The sequence below is a fragment of the Columba livia genome, chromosome 2, assembly GCF_036013475.1.
Source record: "Columba livia isolate bColLiv1 breed racing homer chromosome 2, bColLiv1.pat.W.v2, whole genome shotgun sequence".
NCBI classification, from domain to species: domain Eukaryota; kingdom Metazoa; phylum Chordata; class Aves; order Columbiformes; family Columbidae; genus Columba; species Columba livia.
In genome coordinates this window covers 67,497,500-67,523,607 of record NC_088603.1, presented here as the reverse complement: position 1 = coordinate 67,523,607, position 26,108 = coordinate 67,497,500, and the positions used below count along the sequence as shown (strand labels likewise).

The following is a 26,108-nucleotide window of genomic DNA, read 5'->3' as shown; positions in this document are numbered from 1 at the left end:
AGGGGCCTTGTGATCCTTCTCAACTTGTCTCCTGCACAACTTGAGGAGAGTCTTGCTAATCGGGTACAGCTGTGATAACACCCATCCCATGCTAATCTGCTGTAACCCTTAAATGAAAACGTGACACTTTCATTACAACCACTGTGGCTGTTTTCAGGAGTCATTCTCCTTGTGGAATATGAGGTAGACAAGGATTCTCACATCTGTTTGTCTCCACACAGGTGTCCCATGCATCACCTCTGCTTTCAGATGCCAACAATCCTTATTTCCCCTCATGTGCCTTGTACGCTCATAATTTCCTTTCTGCACCCCATACAAGGTGTCCCATTCTCCCCATCTCATGCCAGAGCAGGTTCATCTCACACTCCTTAGAGGTGGTATTTTCATGATACATTCCACATTTTTAACTTGTGCCTCTGCATTGTTTTTCCACCTAGTCGGGCTTCTCCCATCAGGCTGCTAGCCATTTCTGTTCTCTTTCTCCCCTCTCCAAACTGATGCCTCTGTTGATCCATTCACAAGTGTTTTAAGCTGTAGTTTTCCCTTTCTCCTTTGTGCCAGATCTGTGTTGCACTGTGGGACTCCATACTAGAAATCCACATTTCCTCCATGCAAGAAGCTTTGTGTGCCCCTTCTATTTTTTGTCTCTCCTCCTACATCTCAACCCTTTCTCTTTTCTTTCTCTTTCAAGGTGTCAACATTTTGAATACAACTGAGCTATAGGGCTGAGCTATGTATTGAGACTAAAGTGGTTTTCTGCCTTCAGCTAGCTCTTTGATCAACAGGAGTTTAGCAAATGCATTGCAAATGCTAGCTGAACCTACCACAAATGTCAGGAAATGTGTTGCTTGCTGAGAGACCAGTGGGTTTCCAGATACACATGGACATATGGTAGCAGCTCACCACAGTCTTCTCCAGTATTGACATCGACAGAATAAATGTGACTACAGGCAGTAAGAATTGCATTTGTAGGGACTGATACCTGCTAAACCATGTATTTAACTCTTCAGTATAATACTCTGTGGGGTCTTTATCACCATTCATTACCCTTCGGGTGTTCCTCCACTCTAGTTTTCATCCATGACAATGAAGTTTTTCCCACTGATTATTAAAATGTTCCCAGAGACTTATGAATCAATCCAGTAATCAAAAGCTACCGCATCACACCTAAGCTTAAAGTGACATGAAGTTGTATAAAATATCCTTGTCTGCTCAATCAGCCACTGAAATAAGAAAACCATAAGTGAGATGTTAGATGCCACGTTATGTTTTAAGAGGAAGCTTCATGTTATAAAAATAGTATTTGGAACATTCTATTTTTTGTTGTTGGGTTTTTTGTTGGTTTTGTTTTTTCTCTCAAATAGGGTCAGACATTACTTTCTACAGATTAATGCATCTCATTTTCTAGATGAAACTGTCTCATGTTTGAAATGAAAGAGTTTGTCACTGTTTGGGTGCAATATGAAATGTCATTCTCCTTGGTACTACCACTAGTTGCAGATAATCAACAAGCAATACAAAACAACATTCAAAACAAAAACAGCTGCCCATATAACCCACAAGTGTAGCTTCCATATTTTTGGCCCATCTAAAAGAAGTCACTCTATTCCCTGTTTATATTCAAGAGCTGTATCAATTTCAAAGTAAGTTTTGTTTGTTGAAATAGTTATTCTCTATTATGGGGCTCTTGCTTTTCTGCCAGGGTTATTCAAATTTTATTTGGCAGAGCACCACCATCATGGAATATAATAGCACTCGGTGGCAAAGGCACAAGCTCCAGAGGAGATGTGTGACTGTTTTCATGTGATTCTTGTTCAAACAGTTGCTCTATATTTCCTTCCATATTACAATTCTCCACTGTGATTTACAATTCTAAATACAACCCTAGTTATCACAGATGAGTTGAAAAGTAAAGCCTTTCTACTAGCCGGTCTATACTACACTCTCTACACAAGCTGTACAAGAGTGAAGATCTAACCCAACCTTAGTAGATTTTTATTGATTATACAAATAAAAACAGATTTTTTGTGTTTACCAGGTAAATCTTGAAATGATGAAAAGTGGACTAAAGGAAGACTCCAAATTAAATGTAGACTGTACCAATTGACTTCTTTCATTGAAAAATAATGTTTCAAAACTGTATTTTTTTTCCTAACCAAAGCCAACCTTTCTGAAACTCAACCCTTGTCCTCAAAATGACTTCAAATCCCAGAGTTACTAACTATTCAGAAATTTTGTTCTATGTTCACTTTTCACTTTGGTTCTCCAATTGACTTGTACCATAACACAATTTAATGATTTTTTTCCACAAAGCAAGCAACATTTAACATAAGAGTTAAATTTATTATATGCAAACCATATGTTTTAGGACAGTAATCGTTAATTAATGATAAATCATTGATTCAGGTACTGGAATTACTACTGGGGCTTAAGAATCTTAGTGATGCACGAACATTTATTCAACATTATTCTGCCTCCGGTGGCCTTCTTACTATATGCATCATTAACTCTTTTATGTACAGTTAACCAATGAACAAGAAAAGAATAAGTTCAAAGTAAAGAGGAAATGGACAGGAAAAGCTACAGTGTCTTTGGCTTCTCAGATTTATTTTTTTAAACCTAAAAGCTGCAGTGTTCGGTTTTCTCGGTTTCATTTTTTTAAACCTTAAGAAGCAGCAAACTGTGATTAGATATTTCTAATGTATTTGTAATACATTAGAAATTTATTTCTTCATTCATTTCTTCAAAATGTAATTGACATTATCCTACCAATTCCTTTCTATCACACAGAATATGTTTTTCCTCTAGAAATGAGTATACCTCAAGAAAACTAAGATGTTAGCATATAATGTGAATTCTGCCAATTTCATGCCATTGATAGACACAGAATCACATCCCAGGGAAAGCTGAGCTCCCGTTAGATTGGTATTTTTTTCCTTATTGTTATTTGTGGGAAGGGTTTGAAGGGGTGAAGGTTCATGAACACGTGACAGAAATTCATCCTTTTTTAAATAAAAAAATAGAACAAAATATTACGCAGGTAGTGTTGATGGCAAATGTCTACCGAAGTGCAATTGTTACACTTTTCTGCAGTTGCTTCAGCTGTGCCATCATGTTTCATGATGCAGATCGGAAATGCAAAGAGAAACAGCCACTGCTGGTACCAAATTACTGCACAGACTCCAGCTGTAAACCAGTCGTTGGGTTTTTTTTATGTGAGGTAATAAAAGATGGATGCATTTTGAGTCTATTAAAGGGTAGTACAGGTTGGTCAATCTACTTGAACAATCTCAGGCTGGTTTAATGCACAAATAGCACAGGAAAACAGTGATTCCATTGAACTAAACAGATAGCTTCCCACTGAGGACTTGTTTGGATGATGCAGCTTATGAGAGAGTAAGATGGTAAGAGGTGTAGAAGAGCTCTGCAGTACTGGCATCATAATTCACCGTCAACTTTAAGTATGATTCAAGCTTGTATATAAGTAATGGCTGTGTGAGGGTTAAGTAGTTTTCAGTTGGCTGAATGTTTAGGGATATGTTTGGTCTTGTCACATTATTATCTTTCCCAAGGTGTATGAGGTCCCTACCTTTTTTGCCAGGCACATTTAGGATGTTGTACTGAATTACCACTATATGAAAAATGTATATGTAAAATGGGTTTAATCTATTATGACCAAAAGTAATAATAATAATTTAAAAACAAAACAAAACAAAACACTAACGTCTCCTTTAAGATTTTGGAGTTTTGTATGACTAATGACCTTGAGGCTTGAGGTGAAAATTTTGGAAGTGACTCATTGATGTGGGATCATGACATTAAAAGATTAGAAATAGCCTGTCTCCAAAGTACCTAACTTCTGTTGGTTTTCAGCTGTTAAGGTTGCACCTATTCGAAGAACCATTAGCAGTCACTTATTCAACCTATTCCTGAGTCGGGTTCAGTATGAACCACACAGCGGGTTACTAGCTCCAGTAGTTGAGAGGTTTTCAGACAGGAATCAGATGGTGCTTGGCAGGACTACTTAGAGCATGTACCATACAAATACAAGACTACACCTGTCACATGGACATGCCTTTAGATACCTGAGTCCCTGAAGGCCAAATTTGCAAATGAGTTTAAACAGAAGGCTTTGCAGTCTCTCAGAAATGTCGTCCTTGGTGATCTGTGGACAAAGACCCAGTGCTGTGCAATTGGAGAGGACATTCACTCAGGCGCAATTGGTTCCAGGCCCGGGGCAGGAGCATTAGTCTCTCCTGCGGTAATTAGGAACGACGCATACCAGGATGCAGACAGAAATTCACGCAGAGGCAGAGATCTTGTTCAGGAAGGAGCGCAGAGCCTGGCCAAGCAGAGAGCTGACCTAGGCCTAGGCTGCTTCTTTATTCACCATTGACAATTTACAGGATTTACAGGTACAGGCCTGGACTAAGATGTTTACGAAAAGGTGCTTTTCCACTAATTGTTATTAAGAACACACTAAACTCATGTGATGTTTGTCTCACTTGTTTTTCCACTCATTCACAGACCAGGCCCAAGGACATTCACACATCCCATGCACTTGGGGGTGGTTATCCAGCCCGAGATACCATTCTCATGAGTCTGGGCTATAACTTTTACAATTACAAGAAATGTACTTCAAAGTAATCTGTCCAAGGCCCTTTATATATTATTATGTTAGTATTATGTCTTTGACCGTCCAGATGGTCATGTTAGTATTGATCTTCCTTTATCATCCAGGTGGCTAGAACCATACATCTTGCTTTCCCACATTTTACTTTCCAACACTCTCCTGGATGAAGAAGTGAATCTGTGTGTCAGATGAGAACCAATATAATCTGTTGTCATGTCTTCTCCTAATCACCAGCAGTAGACGCTTCAGAAGTTGTTTCAATAAATTCAGTATTTTGCACAAAGAGGAGTTTCTGTTATTGGTCCTTTCTCTCTCGCTTATTCCACCTCTGGCTTAATGGCAGGCTTATGCATTGAAATATAAAGGTTTCAATCCCTTTACATGTTTTATACAATCTAATACTTTCTTCACTCTAATAGTTAAGATTTCCTTTCATCACTTTCAAATTTGTATCTTTTTAATTCCACTGGGTGAATTCTTGTTCTTAAAATATGAGGGGAAAAAAAAAAAGAAAAAAAGATTACTAGAAATGCAGGATTTATCTTCTTTGTGCCATTTATTATTTTTGTAAAGCTCTACCATGTCCTTTCTTCACACCATCACTAAACAGGGCTAATATTTTCCCTTTATCCAGATACAAAATTTTTTCTCTCAGCCTCTAGTCATTTCCATTGCCTGTCTCCGATGCTCTCTGTATCACCTGTATCTATTTTGCAGTCAGGTTCCCAGAACTGAACAAAGTGTTCAAGATGTAGCAAATAACCAATCTGTGGGAATTACAGTATTTCCAGTCTGATTTTTTCTTTCCCACTAGCATTTTATTCAAGACTGCTCTCCACTGAGCTTTCCACAGTAATGCCAGGATCTTTTTTTCTCAGCATTTGCACTCAATTAAGGTCCCAGTAGGTTGTGTGAATAACACAAAATACGCCATCCAGGGTTATGTTTTCCTAGCATTTATCCCTTTGGCCACTGTGGTGTTTATTCAGCTACCTAAGGTTAGGCTTCTCTTCTCTGTCTCGGAGGCTTTTCTACATTAAGCAAAATTAAATAATGGTGTGTGTTCTGTATGCTGCCATATCATTTTACGCCTTTTCAGTTCGATAATATTTTTAACATCTGCTTTTTTCTCATGTGTTTCCTTGAGATGCCACGTTGTCACAGGAGGTCTGTGTGTACACTTGGGCTGTATCTACGCTGCTGCGTACAGTGAGTACAAGCACAGTCAAGCACGTCTATAATGGTGTAGCACTGTGCTTCTACTCAGATATTGCCTGTTTCTCAGCAGACTGCTTCACTGCCTTGTTTTGAGTAGCTGTGACATCCCAGCACAGCACTAGACAGTGAAGGGTCCACATGAGCCTGGCCGTGGTGAAAGTCAACCCGATAGTAGTAGTATTTGATTTTTGACAGTTTTGAATGTTCAACAATACTTTCCCTCCCACCATAAGTTCGATAGGAGCCTCTATAAACCTCTAATAATTATTTTGTTTAACAATCAGGTGCAAGTCTGAATATATTTATACATACTTGATTATCCTTATATCCTTATGTCCTGTCTCCAATGTGGTAAAAAAAGGGGTACAGAAATAGAAAGCGTGGGGATACAAGCGTGTACCCCAGATACCACAGATCTGGTAACTACAGTGCTCCCTCACAAGCCCTCCTCCCCTAGAATCCTAGCATCATTTCAGTTGGAAGAGACCCTCAAGTTCATCAAATCCAACCATAAACTAACTCTAGCACTAAAACATGTTCCTAAGAACCTCGTCTAAATGTCTTTTAAACACCTCCAGGGATGGTGACTCCAGAACTTCCCTGGGCAGCCTGTTCCAATGCTTCACAACCCTTTCTGTGATGAAGTTTTTCCTAATATCCAATCTGAACCTTCCCTGGCACAACTTGAGGCCATTTCCTCTTGTCCTATCACTTACTACTTGGGAGAAGAAACCAACACCCTCCATGATACAACCTCCTTTCAGGTAGTTGTAAACAGCGATCAGGTCTCCCCACAGCCTCCTTTTCTCCAGGCTGAATAGCCCCAATTCCCTCAGCTGCTCCTCATCAGACTTGTGCTCCAGACCCCTCACCAGCTTCATTGCTCTTCTCTGAACTCTCTCCAGCACCTCAATGTCTTTCCTGAGGTGAGGGGCCCAAAACTGAACACAGGATTCAAGGTGCATCCTCACCAGTGCTGAGCACAGTGGCTCAATCACTTCTCTAGTCCTGCTGGTCACCCTATTTCTGATACACACCAGGATGCTGCTGGCCTTTTTGGCCACCCTCAACAAGCTTTTTGTGTCCCTCACCCACACAAACTGCTCCCAGGCACTGCTGCTGCTGTGGTGGCTCTACCCAGCCAGAGGCGCCTGTGAAAAGCAGCTGGCAGAGCCAGGGAGGGCCTGTGTCCATTGGGCACTCCTGTCCCTTTTGTAGTGCCGTAGCTTCATCTCTGCAGGACATCCAGAAATCTCAAGCAAAGGTTTAAAGCACTCGTTTCTGCCTGAGTGAAAAACAAACAAACAAAGGATATGTCTGAGGAAACACAATTAAAAAATACGCCCTGGAGAAAGCGTATTTGCATATTTTCCTTTTATAAAGCCAGAACCTAGGAGTTCATCCCCTGTTTTAGCATATTCATGTTTTCTTGCTTATCATTTCAACTTATTTTCCAAGTTCCAAAATCTCTAATTTCCAAAAGCACTGCAAGCCTATAGACATAGAAAAATGGTTTTGCACTGTCTCCTGACAGAATTATTATTACAATTACTACATTATTTAAAATTTATATTACACATATCTAAAAGGCTGCAATTAAATTAGGCCCCACTGTGCTCGTCACTACCTAAATGTGTAAGTAACGGCATTCCAGACCCTCAGGAAAAACATTTAATTCTAAGGTAAACTCCTCAGAGCAGAAATTACCTACATTACTGTTCTGTGGGAAAACAGTGCCTGGCATGGTGCAGCCCAGAGGCTGCACCACAATCCTAATGATAACAGTAGTAATGATAACTAGTATTAGTATTAAACATTGTTACTTCAGTTTTATCACAACTTATGCCCCTTTTTTGTTTTAATATGATGTGCTAAGAATGTGTTTCATTCCCTCAGTCGAAGCATTCTTTATTTAATGTTTCAGTGCTGTGCTAAGGATACTTTGCTCTGCTTACACGGAACAAATAGTCCAATAGCGTTTGGTGGGATGAATGGTGTTTGAAGCAAGGACAAATGGCAAAAGAGAGGGGACACCATCAAAAGCTGTTCTTCTCCACGTGAATGTTAACACTTGTTCAGTGTTCCACAATGAACTTCTTCAGTACACCGAGTTACTGGAAAAAATCCTCCACGCTGAGAAAGACGCACATGTCACCGCTGAGTCAGAAGCTGGCAATGGTCATATCAGCACATATAATTTAAAATGTTTGTTGGTTTGTTGTTGTTTTTTTTTCTTTTTTTTTTTTTCGCCCTTCCCCAAGGAAGTATATGTTCCCTAAAAAACGCTGCCAGATGGCATTTCTGTTGTAGATTTTAAAGGTATTGTCCTTAACCCAAACTGGGAGAAAATGTCTAAACACAAAGGCAGGATAGCTTAGTATTAAAATATTACAGACTGTAATGCTGATTTAACACTGATTTTTTACTGCAATGCAAGAGTTCAGTATCTTTTATGTTTCATTCCTCTCACCATAACTATAGAAATACTGTGACTGCAAACAGCCCAAGCACCAACTTGGGACTTTGCTGTTAGTGCCCTACTTTGTAAATGCTGTCACGAAAGATAGGATTCTAATGACATTAAGATAATTAAAATTAAATACGTCTCAAGCAGAGTTTAAAAAGAAGAAGAAGAAAAAAAAAAAAAGAATTAGAACACTGTACAAGCACTAGAACAGTGAACTGGCTAAGGCTCCATCCTAAAGAAAGAGGTAATATCCCTCTACAAAAAATGGCTCATCTCCGTCAGTAAAATATCATTGCAATCTTGATAGGAAAAGTAATCTAGAAGGCATAGACATCTGCACAATGCTAAGATATATCCCATTATGCCTGCCTGTTTTTTATAATAAGATAGCACCCAGTTTTCTCAGTTGTGCTTTCTGTAAATGCTATTCCTTACATTCAGTCTCGAGAGGGAAACTTGTTTAGAAGTCTGTGTATAAAACTGAAATGAAGATTAAAAGCCACAGGAACACATGAAATAATGTAAGTGCTTAGGTTCTTTGTATTAGTGAAGACCAGATAGTAAGTCGGTCTTTCCTATCATTTTTCTAGCCCTTTCTGCGCTTCCACCTGGGAGAAATTCTTTTGGAAGAAAAATGAAAAGGCATCATAGCAACAGCATTGTGTTTCTTGCTGTCAAAACAATGACCATTTCTTTTAGCAACACTTCTGTCACTAAACTCTCTCTTTTCTAAATACATTTTTAGTTAAAAAGAATCTTTACTCTTCCAAAAGTGTAATTGCTTTCCAACTTTCCATTTTTATAAAAAACACTATTTATTATGAATCTTGTTACTCCATTTGATTAAAAGAATTAAAGCATTTTTTATATACAGGGAAAATGAGCAGAATTTCTCCTGTGCTATAAGATCCAGCATGTGGCAGATCTTTCACTTCTCTAATGTTACTCTTTCCACTTCAAATTCACAATGAGGTAAAACAAAAAAAAAAAAAATTCAGCTCTGCTATGCTCTGAGTGGATTTATCTTTTTTTTTTTTTTAACTCTAGAATTAGTAATTAGCATGCAAATTAGATAGATAAATATGTGGTGACCCCTGTCTTTCATAACCAACCTTCTGCCTCCCTCATTTGTGCCGTCACTGTCTTTCGGCTGTGTTACGGTCTGCCAGCAGTTCTGCTGTAAAGCCACGTTGTTTTGTGAAGAGCTCCTGCGGGGGGTCTTTCTTTTCTTTGGCAAACCTTTCCTAAACAGTGTTTTCTGCAGTGTGCCAGCAGCTCTTGGCACAGATTTGTCAGCTCACAGTGACTTGCAGTGCTGATACTTAATAGTCATCCCCTGTAGCTTAGCAGTGGCAGTAGATGGATAATGCAGCCTCTGAGTTGCGCCTTGCATGTTGGGTTTCTTCCGTTTGGCAAACGTGGAAGGCCAATTTAATCAATATAAACCAGGGAAGGAGAAAAGGAGAGATCAATCTTGCACTTTAAAGGACGTTTTATCAACTTTTCCACTACTGAGAGAGAGAACAAGGGTGTTTCAGGGAGAGAAATTAGAAGACAATAGATTCAACAAACCAGTACCACTGAGCCTTTGGTGGATGGGGAGGAAAAGAAGAAAGGACTGCCTCAGATTTTGCCAGTTGTGCCAAGCAGGATGCGAAGACAGGTGTCTGTGACACACCATAGGGTGTTGCTGTATGAAAACATGCCATCACACAGACTCAGGATAATGCAAGGGAGACCCTGAACCTCATAAACCTCAGGACACAATATTATTTCCCACCCACCTAGCTGCTTTACCCTGATCCATTCTCAGCCTCTCCCTCCTTTTCCTTCCTACTACCCACCTTTCCCTTCCCATTTGCTGCCTGCATAGTACCCAGGACAACAGGCCATATTCCTCCTTGTCCCTTCCGGCCTGTGCAGTGGTAAAAAGCCCACCACAGCCTTGGACCTCACTTCAGCAATCAGGAGCTGCGGTCTGGAGGGGTCCCAGCAGCAAGTTCCCACGCAAGTCCCCTCCTCACCAGAGGACGTGGAGCTAAATCACATCTACAAATTGAAACACTGTTGCTAATAAAGTTTGGTCTTGGTTTTGTGAGTGGTTTTGTGGCAAGGCACCAGGGCCGAACTCTCTGCAAAGGTGGGGGGCCAGGAGTAACGGTTCAGGTCAACCCCCACCATTTCCTGGTCTGGGTGCTCCCTTGGGTCCCCACTGCCCTGGGGTCTGCTCTCAGAGTGGGGGAGCAAGGGGGAGACTGTGAGTGTATCCCTGGGTGTGTTTTGGGGGGAAGTCTTCCTAAGGAGGCGGTGGCGATGGGGCAGGAGGTGCCCTGGGTGGAGACGCCGCTTCCCGACTCGGGGAAGCAGGTGAGATGCGGGCGGGGAGGCGCATTCCCACCCTCGGGGCCGGGCTGGGTTGGGCGGTGCCGGGGGCTGGTTGCAGGCGGAGGAGGAGGAAGAGTCCGGGATATTCGTGAATGAACGGCTCCTTCCTCACCCCACACCTCCGCCTGGCGCCCGCCTCCCTCCCGCCACTCGCCGGTGTCGCTCCGAGACGCAGCTAGTTTCTATAGCGACGGCGCTGATCCGCGGCTCTTCCGAGTAGTAACAAAGCCGGCTGCCCGCTGCCGCGCCGGGGCTGAGGGGGGACGAGGCTCCCTCTACCCGAAGACACCCCGCCCGCTTGTCTGCGGCGCCCCAGACAGGTACGGAGCGAGGGGGCTCCCCGGTGGCCGCGGCTGGGTGATCCCCATGCGACCGCAGAGCCCCCAGCCCAGGCGGCCGGGGCTCGGGGACCTGCCGCCGGGTGCCGGCTGCGGGAAAGTCTCCCCCACGGGCCAGGGGGTGGCGGCGGGGGCAATGGGGAAGCGTACGTCCCTCCGTCTGCGGCAACTGATGGGAAGCGGAGAGTGGTGCAGGGGGGTACGCCCCGGGCGGCTCCTTCCCGACTTCGGCTCGGCAGGGCTTGGGGCACCGGGGCGGTTGGGCTCCCGGGTAAGCGCCGCTGGCCGGGGTGGGCCCGGCGGGTCAGGGGTGTATTGGCGGCGGAACCGTACGGGCGGGTTCCGCGCCCCGGGCTGCAACGGGTGGGCTTGGCTGGCCCTTTCTGCTGAGGGCAGGGCTTCCTGTCCTCAACTAAGATTACCCTTGGTAATAATAAGAATTTATTTATTGTTGCCTTGCCCTCACGGAAATTTTGCGGTTACAAAGTTTAATTTGTTCAGCTTTATAAAGTAATGTTGAATAGGACGATGGCTGTAAAATATAGTACTTATTAAAAAAAAAAAAAGTCTGATATTGAAGAGTAATCAAGAAATCACTGATTGTTGTTAGGAATAAGTGTACTAAAAGGTTTTATGCAAACTGAGGCTGTAGCTTTCAGAGTCAGCCTAGCTCATGAGAAGACAGAGCTATGGTAAGATGGTAGAGATAATACTATGTAACACGTTTTCTTATCTCGGGCAGCCAAGGTTAGTCAAGAATCAGCCTCCCTTAGCTCTTGAGATACTCGTGTCAGAGGGTCGATGGGAAGGTCATTAGCAGGACAGTTGCCTAGGCACTGTTTGTACTGGCTGTATGAATAGCATCAGAATAGCAGAGGCTGTGTAAGTAACCATGCATTTCAGCAGAACTTTAAAATTCAGAGCAACTTTCCCAATGATAACGGAATGGCTGACCTTGCATGATGAGGTCCTAAAGAGCAGCCATTATGGTTCATTGCTGAGTGATTTAGGAAATAAACTAGTTGATGGGCCAAGGCGAAATTGTACTGTGACATATATGCAGCTAGCAAGATGCTCTAGATGGGAATCTTCTTGGATGTGAACAAGAAAAAAAAAATAAATAGTATGTGAGACAAGGAGTGTGTGGCTATCAGAGTTTTTTGAGTGGATGGGGAAGAAATTTATTTTAAGTAATATGCAATCTAAATATCAGATTATTTGAGATTTAAAACACATAAGATAATATCTGGATATTGGAACCCAGAGTCTAAATATTGACTGGAAGAAGTTTGAGTGGTATATAAAAACAGGGACTGTTAAATGAAAAGTGGACTTACCAATACAATTTAAGTAAATGATGTGAAAATATTGTATAGGTTGGAGAAAGAAGATAGAGGTCTCCTCAGCAGTCATGAATACAAGCAGCATATAAAATGGAGACAGGTTTCTCTTGCAAGAGATGTGTAACTGAAATGAAGTTTAAATTAGGGTTAATCAAGGTTAAACATTTCTCAATATAAAGTTTAAATGAGAAATATCATAGCAATAGGTACAGTGGAATTCAGATCTAATGTGGGATTTTTTTTTTAAAAAAAAAAAAAAGTGGAATTTCTTGCTTATGCTGTTTGCAATGTTTTGGCCAGTGTTTAGAAGTGTTTGTCCTTTGCTTCTTTCAGAAGTGTCACAACAGTTGTTTTGTTGAAAAAGTTATAACCTTCTGAATGACCTCTGTTTTTCATGCAACACTCAAAAGCAAACTGTTGAGTTTATTGAATGTGTAAAAATGGAGTCCTTAGATCAGTTTAGCATGATGGAAAATAGCATTTCAAAACTTTACTCTGGGCTATCTGAAATTGAATGCACCTAGCAGGAAATAAAAGGTCAGCCATGGTTAATAAAGACCTGGTGACTTCTATTCCCTTAGCTGCACGGCAGAGAATGAGAAACATCAGAACTCAATATGGTTTTGCCCTAAATGCTAAAGGGTTAGGCAAAATGTTTACCGTTATGCTGCCATGTGACATTTCAGTCCTGAAATTGTTCCATGGGGAACAATTGCAAACTCCACTTGATTAACAGAGAAAAATACAGTGTAGTAGCTGAGGGAGTACCAGGAAAGAACAAGATAGCTCACTACAGGTAGTATGTCCCATGGTATAACCTGATGTGTATAAAGGCTTCTAACAGTCTAAACTTCTCTAGCACTCAGATCACAGCCTCTGTAGACTGTCATTTCACACCTTTCTGATGCTCCTCAGTCCTGACGAGGTGTATAGGAATCCTGTTCTGAAATTGTCATGAAAACATCCTCTAAAGCTGTGCACTCTGTACAGTGATACAAGGCCACTGCAGGAGTCTGCTCGTCAGTATTCCTCTTGCTTTGCTCAGTCTGTCTTTAATGTGTTTGTCTATATCCTAGGTTTAATGATGCTCTGTTAAATGTTTTTCTGGAGATGTATATGTGATTGCTGTAGCCAGCAGCCATTTCAAGCATACAGGGACACTTAACACCTGCTGTCTAGAGGCTATGATTTCAGTCCTTCCAGCAAGGTTGCTAAGGAGTATTGGGGATCCTCAGAGAGCAAAGCTTGGGAAATTCTCCTGTGGCCTTTGCTTTGCACACATTGTGTGCTCAAACACTTTCTATCCAATATAAACTACTGTTCTGACAGTTATATAGTATGGGCAGATGTGCACCTTAGGGCTGTGTAACTTGACAATTGTGACTTTCTAGTAGAAAGAAAACATTTGCAAGTGTAAGTGTGCTGTACTAAGCTGCAAAGAGCTCAGCCCTCCTGAAAAAGTACCTTAGGTTTCAAATTCATTTGCAAAGACACATAAAGAAGAGCAAGATGTCCAGCTTTTAACCTACTACAGCTCTACAATTTTTTAAACCTTAATCTCCTGTAGTTTCAGTGAGCTTGGTTTTCCTGAGATGATGCAGCACACCGCTTTAGGCACAATAAATGCCATAATTAAGCATACCTTTGCTTTTCCCATTTTATCTTTAACCCTATAGATAGATGAGTTCAATTTTTTTCAGATCTGATGGTGTCTTACAGCTAATTTATTTTTAAATGAGCAGATATTCATGTGAGGGCTTAATTTTGGTAAATTGCCAAATGGATGGAAGTCTGTATTAACTCTCCAGAAAAGATCTATGCAAACATTCAGTAAAAGTTTAAATTACACAGCAGCAATTCAAGTTTAGTCTAGGTAGTGTGAAAACTTGAGATGTTCCAGCATCTCCAAAGTGTTGAGCAGAGACTTCAAATTCATTAAGGGTTTGCCTGATGTCTTTTGCCATTTCCAGGAAATTCAGCCGAAGTGTAACAAAGTTGGGGTTCTCTGAAAGACTTGGATTGACAAGTGTTTTGTAGATATGAATTGCATTTTAAAAGCAGCATCTATAAAGATCACTCCTGTTTGAATTGCAATGTTCAAAAATTGGGGGAGGGATGAGGATGGAGTGTCTTAACTCTCAGCTTTCCTGCCTCAATTAGGAATTACCCAAGTTATTAGCAGAAATGGCAGCCTGGTAGAAAGAAATGGGTGTGACAATCTGGATTTGAGAATAGCTGTAGGGAAACATGAAAAAAAACCCCGAAGGTGTACAGGGTTGCAGTGGGGAACAAGATGGGGCTTGACATGCAGCCTGTGATGGAGACATAGCCTTGGAGTCAAGGCGCAGGGTGGGAGAGAGTTATCTGGGATTGGTATGAGGAGTCAGGTTGAGATGGGACTGGTAATATGACAGGTTGGTGGAGACCCAGCCAGGAAAATATGTTGCTGAGTCTGTCTTCCAGTTCCTCCCAGTGGATGATCCAGTTAGGGGCTGAAGGCTTCTTTTGGGCCCCCTTTCATAAGCCTTCAAGGCTTTATCAGCAGTATCTGTGGCAAAAGGTATTGGTCAGGAAACCCAAACCTTTCCATAGTAGTTTCAGGGCAGGTGGTGTTCTAGGCAGGGGAACTTGTCTTGGCAGGCAGCTCATGGCACAGAAAGAAAACTCCCGTTTCAGGTGATAGATGGATAGCCAGTCTGTAAACCTCAGGCAGGAGATGTGCTCCCGCAGACAGAAAGTAAATATTCCCCCCTTGGTGACTCATAAGCAGTGACCTGATCAGAATCTGCATGAAAAAGCATCTGACCTTGAAGCTTCTACTGTGGAATAGCTTTGTATGAGCCCTGAGGAAGCTATCCTGCAGGTGTTTACCAAGAACCTGCAGAAGCCAGTTGTCTCTTAATACGTGATATGGGACCTGGAGTATTTCCACAGTAGTATTCCGTGGTGGAAACAAACCTACTTAAACCTCAAGCTGATACTGGCCTTTCACTCTTTAAACAACTCCTACAAGTGATGCTCAAAAAAAAATGAAAAGGTCTGCCAGTGCTTCTACCACTATTGAAAATACTTAACTTATTTAACTATAATTTTATAAACAACCTTAAGCAAAAACTATGGGTAGTGTTTGAGTCACCTTTTGTCCAGGTGGAGTCTTGTATAACGTGTGTGTAATGAGGGCTTTTATCTTCCTGTATCTTTTTCAGTTCACTGAATTATACCCATGCTGTCAAAGCAACAGCCAAATGAAAGTGGAAGAAAGAAACAGTGCTGTGTTTGGTGCTAGATTTAAACGGTGTACAATGAGTGAGTTGTGAGGCCACAAATTAAACAATGAGAATAAACCACAGCATTCACTAAATAACAACTGACTACCCCGCACACTCAATGAAGCTTCCTGTAGAAGAAAATGATGTGTGATTGTATGAATAAAACTGTATTGTAATACATATATTCAATGGAAAGCTGATGTTTCATAAGGCTCTAGTATTTGGTTTTGCTTTCAGTATATTACAGACATTTACTGTGTCCACTACATCAAAGAGGGCTTTTGTACTTGATGCTTTATTCCTGTAATCAAGTTGCCTCTCATTCTTTGACAAGCTAAACAGATTGAGCTCTTTAAAGCCTTTGCTGGAAGGAGTTTTATTCAGCTCCTGAATATTTTTTTTTGTGACTGATCTCACTGTTTCTGTGAACAACTGTCTAGTCGTTCAATATTCTTTATAGAATGTGAACATCAGAACTGTGCAAAATGTCTTAGTTTGACTGTCACCAAAGCATAAATGGTAATGGTACCCAGAGGTAAAACCTGGCTTTGTTTCCCTCCTTACCCATCCTGTATTGCTAAGATCTCATTCTCAGTGATTTGTCCTCTGTGACTTCTACATTTTTTCGGATTATTTGTTTTCCATTAGATAGTTCCCCATTCTCAAGGACTGGTCTGATAATTCCAGGCTCTGTATCTGGTTGTACTCAGGTGCATTTTGTTTCAATGAGTCTGGTTTGCCAAATAATCCTGTCCTCTTAATTACTTACCGTTCTGCTAAACTTTTATGCAATCCATACAATTTAATCAGAAGTTACTTTATATTTCCTTCAAGTCTACTGGTGAAAATACTTGTTAGCCTAATCATCACACTCCCCACACACTTTAAAACGTGCCTATTTGATGACCCCTTCTGGCAGGTATTAGTGGAGAAATATCTATGAATTTTCAATCTACCTGTTTCATTCACAGTGTGAGTTAGGTACCCAGCTTATGGGAATAGTCAGACCTTTCTCTATAGCAATCTGATACAATAACTATGCAACTAGAAAGTACTTTAAAGAAAAATTGTATTTTCTTTCATTAATTCCTTATTTTGTTTGTATTACTTGAGCCAAGTTGTTGTTAGGTGGAAACAGTCTCTGCATTTTTTAATATTCTAGTGTATTTCTCCTTTCTGTTCCCTCTGTGGCAGACCTGAAGTTGTCATATCCTCCCTATCAGTCTCTGAGATAAGTCCTTGATGTTTGTGCTGTTAAGTTCAAGGTCGACATGTTGAATAATGCTTGGTAAGAAAATGGAAACAGAATAGATCTATCTAAAAAGACTGAAAGGGCGAACACCTTCTGACTCTATAGCTTATGTTGCTCTTCATTGGCTATGAGGTGGCATTTTACACTTGAGAAGATAGCCATGGGTACCTGCTCATTTAAAGATCAGCTAACAATGAAAAATTTCATCTCTGGCCCTGTCTTCCAAAAATCGGGAATGAGTATCTATCCAGTAAGATAAAATTTTCCCTCTTTATACCATAAGTTTCTCTTATCCTGAAGTATTAATATCTTAATTGTAAAATATAATACCATGTCTCCCACAGGACAGAGAGAGAACAGAGAACATACCAATGATGAATCATCTGTTTTTGTTACCAAGTCATTCAGACATTTTGGTGGTGGATGGATGAATAAATCGAGTCCAGAGCAGAGCAGCTTGGCAGCTGGCAGGTAAGTCCCTGGAAGCTCACCAAAATGCTTTCTTGAGCATCACATCTCTATTTTGCCAAATCATATCCTAGAATATAAACTATCCTCTTAATACAATAGGATCACACTTAAGCATACATCTAGTTTCAGTGGAACTTGAGCATGTACATATTTATACATGTGCTCAATTAGGGATCTGAAGAAGGATGCTTTCTTGAGTGGAAAAATAGAGAAATGGCTCTTACAAGGCTTAGAAAGGGAGGCAGAGTTGAAAAATAATGGTATGCAGCTGATGTAAAAATGAAGTAGTAATACTTCATTTCAATGGATCCCACAAAAATCCCAAATGAACTGAGTTTCCACTTATGTCAACTATCTCTTAAGCATAATTGAACTCAATTATATCACTGCTTTGCCCATCTATGCCTTCTGACAAGCAAGGTAAAGCATTTTTAACCCTGGCATGGAGAAACATTGCGTGCAATGATGTCTCCCTACTTTCCCCTTGTATGTCTCCCAAGATAGCCTGTAGAGTAGAGTACTGTGCTTATGGATCTGGCAACACGTGCATCACACAACTTGTTTTTATGAAATTATTGTAACATAGCCAAAACATTTGTGCTGAAGTATGGATTTTCAGTGTCTTCATCGGTGCAAATATAAAGCTTCATTAATGCATGTTGACATAGTCTTATTAAAATACGAATTATCATTGCCTTTGGGACAGGGAGGAGGGAGGCATGTCACAATAACATGTAGAAACTTTCCGGGGTTCTTTTTAATGCAGATTTTTACACAGATATGGCTATGAATAACTTGAACAGCCTTCTGAACTTGATTCCGTGTTAAAAATTAAGTCATCTTCCTGTTTTTCTGTTTCGGTAAAGTAAAATTATTCATACAAAGAAATGTCAGTAGTGCCAGTCTTGTAATTTGTTTTCGGTTTTAATAACATTAATATGATGCTTGACTCACTGTTTGTCATGTATACAGATAGCTCATATAGAGTGTGTGTGTGTATTTGAAATTCTGTAGGTCTCTTGAGACAGTAACAGCTTTTCTGTAGTTCTAGTCTGCAGACATTTATATATGCTACCCTCTCAAGAGAGATATAATATTTTAAATTATGCAAATGTACACACATGCATATTTATACTTGCCAGATAGGCCAAGGGTGTAAATTGACATCATAGATACATGTGTGGAAATTGCTTACACACTGGGCTGTAAGTTACTGTACAAACAAGTTCGTCCCTGTCACCTTTTGTTTGCCTGTTGCACAAGGAAGAGAAGCAATTTCACACAGTATGATCAGTAAAGAGCAGCTCTGGACACAATTCTATGCAGATGGCCAAAAAAAAAAGTGTCTAGCCGGTGACTGTAAAATAGTAACTTGTAACAAACAGTAATCCAATCCTGCTGCATATTTGTTGCCGCCTCCTTTTCACTGCTTCACTCTGAACCTCTTTCGATAGCAGCGTTGCATCTTTACGCTCAGTTTTGTCACACCTTGTTTTCATTTATGATCATGTCTGTGTGAGTACAGAAAAGGCAGCCTCATTGGAACACAGATAATTTTTTTTAAAAGGTGTTTCAAAGATCCTAGATGTTTTATTTTGGTGCTCACACACTAGCAATTTTAACCAAAGCACTGATAAAGAGCAAAAAGAAGCATGAAATAATGCTATGACAAATGCTAACTCCTGGGAAACAACAAAAAATATTCAGTGATCAGCACATGACTATTTGTATTGAAAAGTAAGGTTAATATCACCCCATTACTTCTGGCCCAGAGCTCTCTTGATCATGTTTGAAGAGTCACGTTTGTCTTGGAACGCTTGGAGAATTGACAAGGAACAGCTTCAAACGACATTTGCTTTGATGTTTGCATATGCATAAAATTGAAATTCAAGTGTGTATGCGTGTGTTATACTAAAGCACATAGCTAATGGATTACGTTCATGATTTCTTGTTAAAATGTTAGCAATATCTTTGATGGACAAGATGCAACACAGCCTTTACTGTGCAGAATTTAGGGTCTAAACAGACAGAAGTGCAGAAGGTAGGGTAAATCAGAAAATTCCAGAGGAGGAGATTAATACTATTTGGCAGCAGCTTTTAGTAGAAATCGATCAGAATGGGTTGCTGGGGTTCGTGTGGGTTTCTGTTGGTTTTGTGTGTGTGGTTTTGGTGGATTTTTTGTTGTGTTTGGTTTTGGTGTTTGTTTCTTTGGTTTTTTACAGTAGGAAAGATGGAAGATGTGGCCCTTTGGGGAAGAAATATGAATTAGCAGTGGGATTTCTGGACTAGCATGTAGATGAGAATGAATGTCTATCCTGGCAGTATGCCTGTTAAAATACCTGATTTTTCACCAACAGTACTTATTGCAATGTTTAGATCAATTTTTCTAGACAATACACTGAAGGAGTGTGGAGCGTTCAGATAATAGGCAAAGTCTGAAAGACTTGTAGAAAAAAAATCGAACTGAACTCATGTGTTCCAAGATCATATTGTTATGAGAGAAGAAACAAATCTTGGGAAAGCAGTTTCATCGGCATTCATAGCAGTAAGCAGCAGCACAGTTCCTGCGAGACCTGCTCCAGAAATGACGTCATTTGTCCACCGTGACACAGTAGGCCACTCAGACTGGCACACAAATACTGAGCAGCTGCCCCACACAAATCCAGTTTCGTATCTCTAGCAAAAGAAAGACTCTAGTCAGAGATATGAATGGTTATTCACCCATCTGCAGAAAGAAATGCAGTGTGCCAGGCAGCAAACAGCGAGCATCACACATCCACTGATGAAGAAAGTTATAATGGTAAAACCATGGAGAATTGTTTTGATAGGAAATGGGCAAAGATTGGGGGTCTGTTTCATTAAACCCGCTGGTTCCGGTGAGGACAATGACAAAGTTCACTTCCCATCTGCAGCTCCGGATGTCTGTGAAACTTTTGGGTTTTTTCCCTGATTTTTCTTTCCTATAAGCAAAGAATAGCACTGCCACTGATGCACCAGAGATGGTCCTTGCTCTGCTTGAGGTCTGAGAGGAAGGGAACTGAAGCGGTGTGATTGTTCTCTGCCTCTCCGCAGTGCCATCTGCCCTGGAAAGACTCAGGTTAAAAGTTGTGGCCATTGCATTCCAGCGTCTGAATTTTAGGCTCTAGGATATGACAGGCAAGATATGCACAGGTCATCTGAGTTCTGGCATTTCTCTTAGTTACATTTTGAACCAAAAAGGGCCGTTGTTAAGAAACAGAAGAGTACAGAGACATATTTGATCCTCTGCCTAGACTGAGCGAATTAGCTAAATGGTGAATATCTTGCATTGTGCAACCATTATTGTTCATCATTGTGACAGGCCGGAAAGAGCAAACATAATAATTAATACAAGGCTTTGTGATAATGGCATTGTGTCCCAGCTTTAAATTGTTTAAACTGAGCTTCTCTTTTATTGAGCAACTCCCTGATAATTCTGTTAAATCTGCAGTTTTGAATCAGCACTTAAAATAGAGACATGTTGTATCCTCTGGCTGAAGTGGGCTTAGAGGCGGATAGGGTCTGTGTTTGTATGTGTGTTACTCTTTCTCCATCTATATCGCTTTAGAGTACTGATTGTAGAGCAGAGCTATGCCTGATTATTCTTCCTGAAATGTCAGGTAAAATTATCTAGCTAAATATTATTTTACACATATGCTACTTATAGAAAAAAACATTAGCAATGTAATGTTCGGATAAATATATTGAGTTACTTTTCCTCTGCATTTTCAGAAATGCAGGGTTTTGATCCAGTTGAGCAACAGCCACTAGCAACCTGATGTGCTTCCTTTTATGAGGAGATAGTAGTGCTCATTTTCAATATGAAAATTGCAATTTCAGCTTTTATCCTGATTTATCATGTTTCTCTGGATTTTCCCCAATATAGAGTAATGTATTTAGAAGCATGGAAGAGCAGTGTGTGAGGCAACACACTTCCTCCTCTGTAGCTCTTCCTGGAAAATGCACTGTATGTTAGATCTGCTTTTGAAAACCACAGTCATCAAAAAAGTAATATATTACAAAGAAAATTATCTGAAAATGTGACTATTCATGTAAAAATATATACATATCAAGTTTACCTGCATTTGATAATACAGTTCATGTGTGATTCAAACAAAAGTAATCAGTCTTGTTTGTGTTTCTTTTAACATTGATTTGCAGCACTGTGAATGTGTAATGAACAGAAGCCCATAGATGAAGATAGGCATACAGAATTTGTGTTAGGTGCCTTTACTAAAACTGAGGGCATGCCCTTAATGGACAGCCTCACATTAGAGGTAGAGAGGAGATTGCCACCTTCAGGGATGAATAGACCACAAGACATGACGCACATGGCAACTCCATATAGGTAAGGGGTGAAATGTCATCTGCTAAACACGCTCAGAGATAATTTAGTAAATCTTATAGCAGTAACAAGCATTTCCTGACCTTCCACCGCTGCCTATGCCTTAATTCCTTCTTACTTCATTCTTGTAATGTGTAACATATAACCTATAACCTACCCTTTCCTAGGTGACTTGATGCTTCCGTTGCTTCCCTTCACCTTATTTTAACCCCTTGTAGCTTTTTTGGCTGTTTTCCTAAACCATATAATTCTGCATCTTTGAAACTCCCCATAAATTGACCTTGTTTGTCATCTCAAAATTGTTTTTCTTGCATTCAAACCTTCTTCCCCTGTACAAGTTTTCTGCTGTGTTCCCTAACATGCCATTAGAAACCATTTTTCCTAAATTTTCTTCGCTTGCACTTACCTCCCTTTGTCCACTCTATACATAAAACTCTTTCAGATTCATCACACCACTGCCCTTTCTTTTCTCTGATTCAAAGCTCTCTTCTGTCAGGATCTCAAGACTCTGACATAGCAGCCTTGTAAATTGTATTGTGTGCTCAGTTACATTCATGCAACATCAGTAACTCAATGGAATTGAGCTCAGTGGCTTTGCACAGGTACAAGCAAGAGTAAGGTTTACAGCGGAGTGTTTAGAAAAGAGAATAGGCATTTACTTTGAAGGTCTTTTTTAGTTCCATTTAGATCTAGTGCTTAGTGATGGTGTCACTGCAAGATGTCTTACAGATAATTGGAATTCATAGTCCTTAGTTTCCTTTTCTGAGTAGCCAAGTTAAAATCTTACCAAGTGAAATGGTTGAGGATTGCTATTGGTGGTGAGTGGGATGCAAAGTTCTTCCAGAACCACTGGTGTGATAAGCCAGTGGTTCTACCTGGTATATTAACAGCATATGAGACACATCTGAGGCGGTAATGTCTCATTTGGATGTGATACCAAGTCTGTGTGAGCGTATCAAATACTACATTCACACAATGTTTGATCCCTAAGTCCTTCAGACTTGATATCCTGCCAGTGGGGCTGCCACGATTTGTGTATTCATAAACACTGTCCTTGAGATCTTGTCTGCTCCTTTCTGCACAACCCAGGGTATTAAAAGAAGTTTATCTTTTTGGGTAGGAAGCAGTATCCTGCAGTTTTTATGAACTACTAGATGCTATTATAGAGCTTTACTGATGGTGTGCCCTGCTTGGATTTAGATATTATGAAGCACAGTTGTTTCCAAGATTTAATAATGTGGTAATTAAAATATTTTTTTTTCAGTAATAGAGCATTACCAAATTAACAGTTATTTGTGTTAGTCTCCCAGGCAATTCAATCTGACTTTTGCTCTAGCAGGGATTACAGACTTAGGAACTGAATAAATGAGGCAATGACAAATTTTAGAAGCATCAAAAAAAAGTTTTTATTCTATGAAGCAAACTAAGAAAAGTTTGTGCTAGTGCATCATTCTATCAGCTCTCTCCCTGTTACCCTAATAAACAGGAATTTTGCCTGATAAAAGCCTTAGTTTGTCCTAAGAAAATATTTGCATCCAAGATTTAATTTCTGCTGTCATTTTCCAAGTTAATCTCAGAATATTGGGTGAATGAATCCCTCAAATTAAGATTTTCTTGACACATCTTTAGAACTACAGGTTGCCATAAGGAAAGCAACAGGAAGACGACTTTTTGTTCCCAACAAAGGTGTTTTTTAAGACACAAGTGGTGTGATTTGTTCACTTTATATTTGCAAATGTCGTGTCTCATTTTGCTGAATCACTATTGATTTACACAAGAGGATCTAGTTTACAGTATCTTTGTCTAATGAATTATCAATATGCCCTATTGCCATGTTGCTAATCAAAAGGCTCATAACTACTCTGGCCTTGTACTCAAAGTCATAAGAATACTTTTATTGCTGTACTGTACTATAAATTGCATCACTGAAAATACCATACAGAGCTTTTTATTTTATAAAGTGGGATTGTTGAAAGCTAGAGGTTTGGGTACAGACAGTGTGATATTCTAACACCATTGCAGTAGAAGGGCAAAACAAGGCAAAACTGCCATTAGGAATCACTGAAGTAAGTCAGAAATTGTGGTCTGAATCATAAGGTCAAAAGAATTTCACCATGTGGTAGGCATGTTCTGACACTTATTTCCTAGATCTCTCATTCAATCCAGTGGGACTATGTAGGTAGCTTTCATTTATCTGAATACATGCACTACGTTAGAAAGCAGATTTGTCCTCAGGAATCAATCTTAGATGTATATTTAGAATGTTTTGTTTGTTTAAAACCATAATTGTTAGCATTTTCAATTATTCTGTGATCTGGAAACTTCTGTTTGAGTTCCACACTTACAGTTTGGTCATTGGACTTGATCTTGTGTGTAAAGTTCTGGTTGTTGCTGTGTGATGTGTAATTTGCTTTTTTGCAGCCCTCATTTGGTCTGGTGAATCCACTTAAAATTCACTGAGCAGCTGCTTTTCACTCAGTCCACTTTTGTCTTATGATCCGTCCATACAGCAGTGTTCTGTGAAGGCCCTTCAGAAACACTGGAGTGTCTTGGGGTGGAGGGAAACCATGGAAGTAAAAGTTTCTCAAGTCTTCTACTGCAATTGTTGCTTCAAACACACAAGATATTAATGGGCATGACAGAACTTTAGAAGGCATCTGTATGGAGGAACACAGCCAGACGTGATGTGGATAGCAACATCTGCATAAAGTTTTGCGTAAGTGGAGGTGAGACTCTCCATTTTCTCTGGTTACTGATCCTCTGAGACACCCAGTTCAAACTGACACGTATCTCAGTTTAGAAACTCTGAGAATGAAAGGTAAAACTTTTACTGTCTTCTAGGATATCTCCTATCACATTTCAAAATGCAGCCTTCTGTAGCTTAACACCGTACAGTGACTTGTTACAGATAGGCAAGATGTATTGGCACAAGTTGTAGACAAACCTCTGTGGATTAGTGGTGGCGTGGGAAATGGTGCATAAGTTTTGCTGAATCTCCTAAGAACCAGATTAACGGTGCTCGTGCAGAACTACATGCTATTACAGCTAAGTTGCTTCCAGTACCAGATCTGGCTAAGTTATGTCAAAGCCATGCTGCAGCTTGAAGAGAATTTTGCACTTGGTGGTGCAAAATACATCCACCACAATTAATGGGAAATACCCTTCAGGGTGCGCTTTCTGAGACAGCTCTCCAGAAGCAGGGAAAGACAAACATTAGCTCAGAAGTCCTCAAGGAATATTGTAACCGTTTGACTCTGGAGAAGACACTAGAATTGGATTTTGTTCCATTTCAGTGAGAACTCCTACTGTCAAGAAGCCAAGCCCCAGGAAGAAAGTTATATTTTAACTTGCTGCAAGTTACGTGGTCTTTGTTTGTAGACATGTGGAAAAGTCATAGATTCATGGTGGGTGCTATGCTGCCTTTTGCACTGATTATTAGTGCAATACTTGTAACTTTATAAACCATGATCGAGTAGGCTAACAAGCAGCAGTATGCCATACTGGTGCTTCAAGCATGGAGCTTTCCATGGAAGAGTAATAGCATAAATAAAAACTAATGTTTATTAGCTTCTAAATAGATGCTACATTTCTATAGTTGTTGTTTTGTTTCGTTTTCCTAAATCTTCACTTCTTTGCACCCTGTATGCACTCAGCACATTGGAAATGAAAACAGTGAAATATGTGTTATATGTGTTATCCCTTACTGTCAAGTAGAAAGGTCACTCTTGCTAGTATCCCTTTTATGAAGAGACTTAGGTAGTAGAGTATTCAAAAGCCTCCTATTCACTCGCTTAAGTAAAAGCAGAGCAGAAGAGCCTCATTATTAAAAATATGTTAAAGAAACTGACATTTGAAACATCTGGTATTTTAAGATGCTCTTGGTTATGTTCGTTCTATTAAAAAAAAAAAATCTCATTAGCAGAAGGCAAGAAATGTTTTTCATTTCCTGCTTTACTCCATAAGCCTCAGCCAAGCTGCTCATTTGTGATACTGTATAGAAAACCTGATATGCTTGGGAATACTCACTGAAAAGCTGTTGTGTTCATGTTGGGATTTAAATTACATTAAGCAAAATCCAGAACTCATTAGTGTTCTATTTTCTAGTTTTCTAGCCTCGTCCTGTATGTTGCAAAACACTTAAACTAAAATCCCCATTCATTATTACCGGTTAAGGAAATACTAATATCTGGTCTCAGTTATTAATTTACACTAAAGCAGGTAATCAGACAAGTGTAATGACTGTCTATGGACTATATTTTTTTAAAAAACCTTTTAGAATTTGATTTTATGGTTGTTGTGCTTGGGGGGTTTTTTGATCTTGTTTGATTTCTGTATTTTTTGTTGTTGTTTTTGTTTTTGTTTTTTCATT

At 40.0% G+C, this 26,108-nt stretch overlaps 1 protein-coding gene across 9 annotated transcripts in view; it reads left to right on the top strand.

Moving 5' to 3' along the window:
* Positions 1 to 10,621: 10,621 nt before the first annotated feature.
* Positions 10,622 to 26,108, top strand: part of RNF182 (ring finger protein 182) — a 36,553-nt gene continuing 21,066 nt past the window's right edge. For 2 of the 9 annotated variants that reach the window (XM_065052346.1, XM_065052341.1), the window contains exons 1-3: positions 10,623 to 11,023; positions 17,250 to 17,376; positions 24,250 to 24,465. The gene's annotated coding sequence lies outside the window, so the exon portion shown is untranslated. Of the gene's footprint in view, positions 11,024 to 17,249; positions 17,377 to 17,427; positions 24,466 to 26,108 lie in introns of those variants that run through there. The other 7 variants (XM_065052345.1, XM_065052340.1, XM_065052343.1 and 4 more) reach the window with 5 other exon arrangements.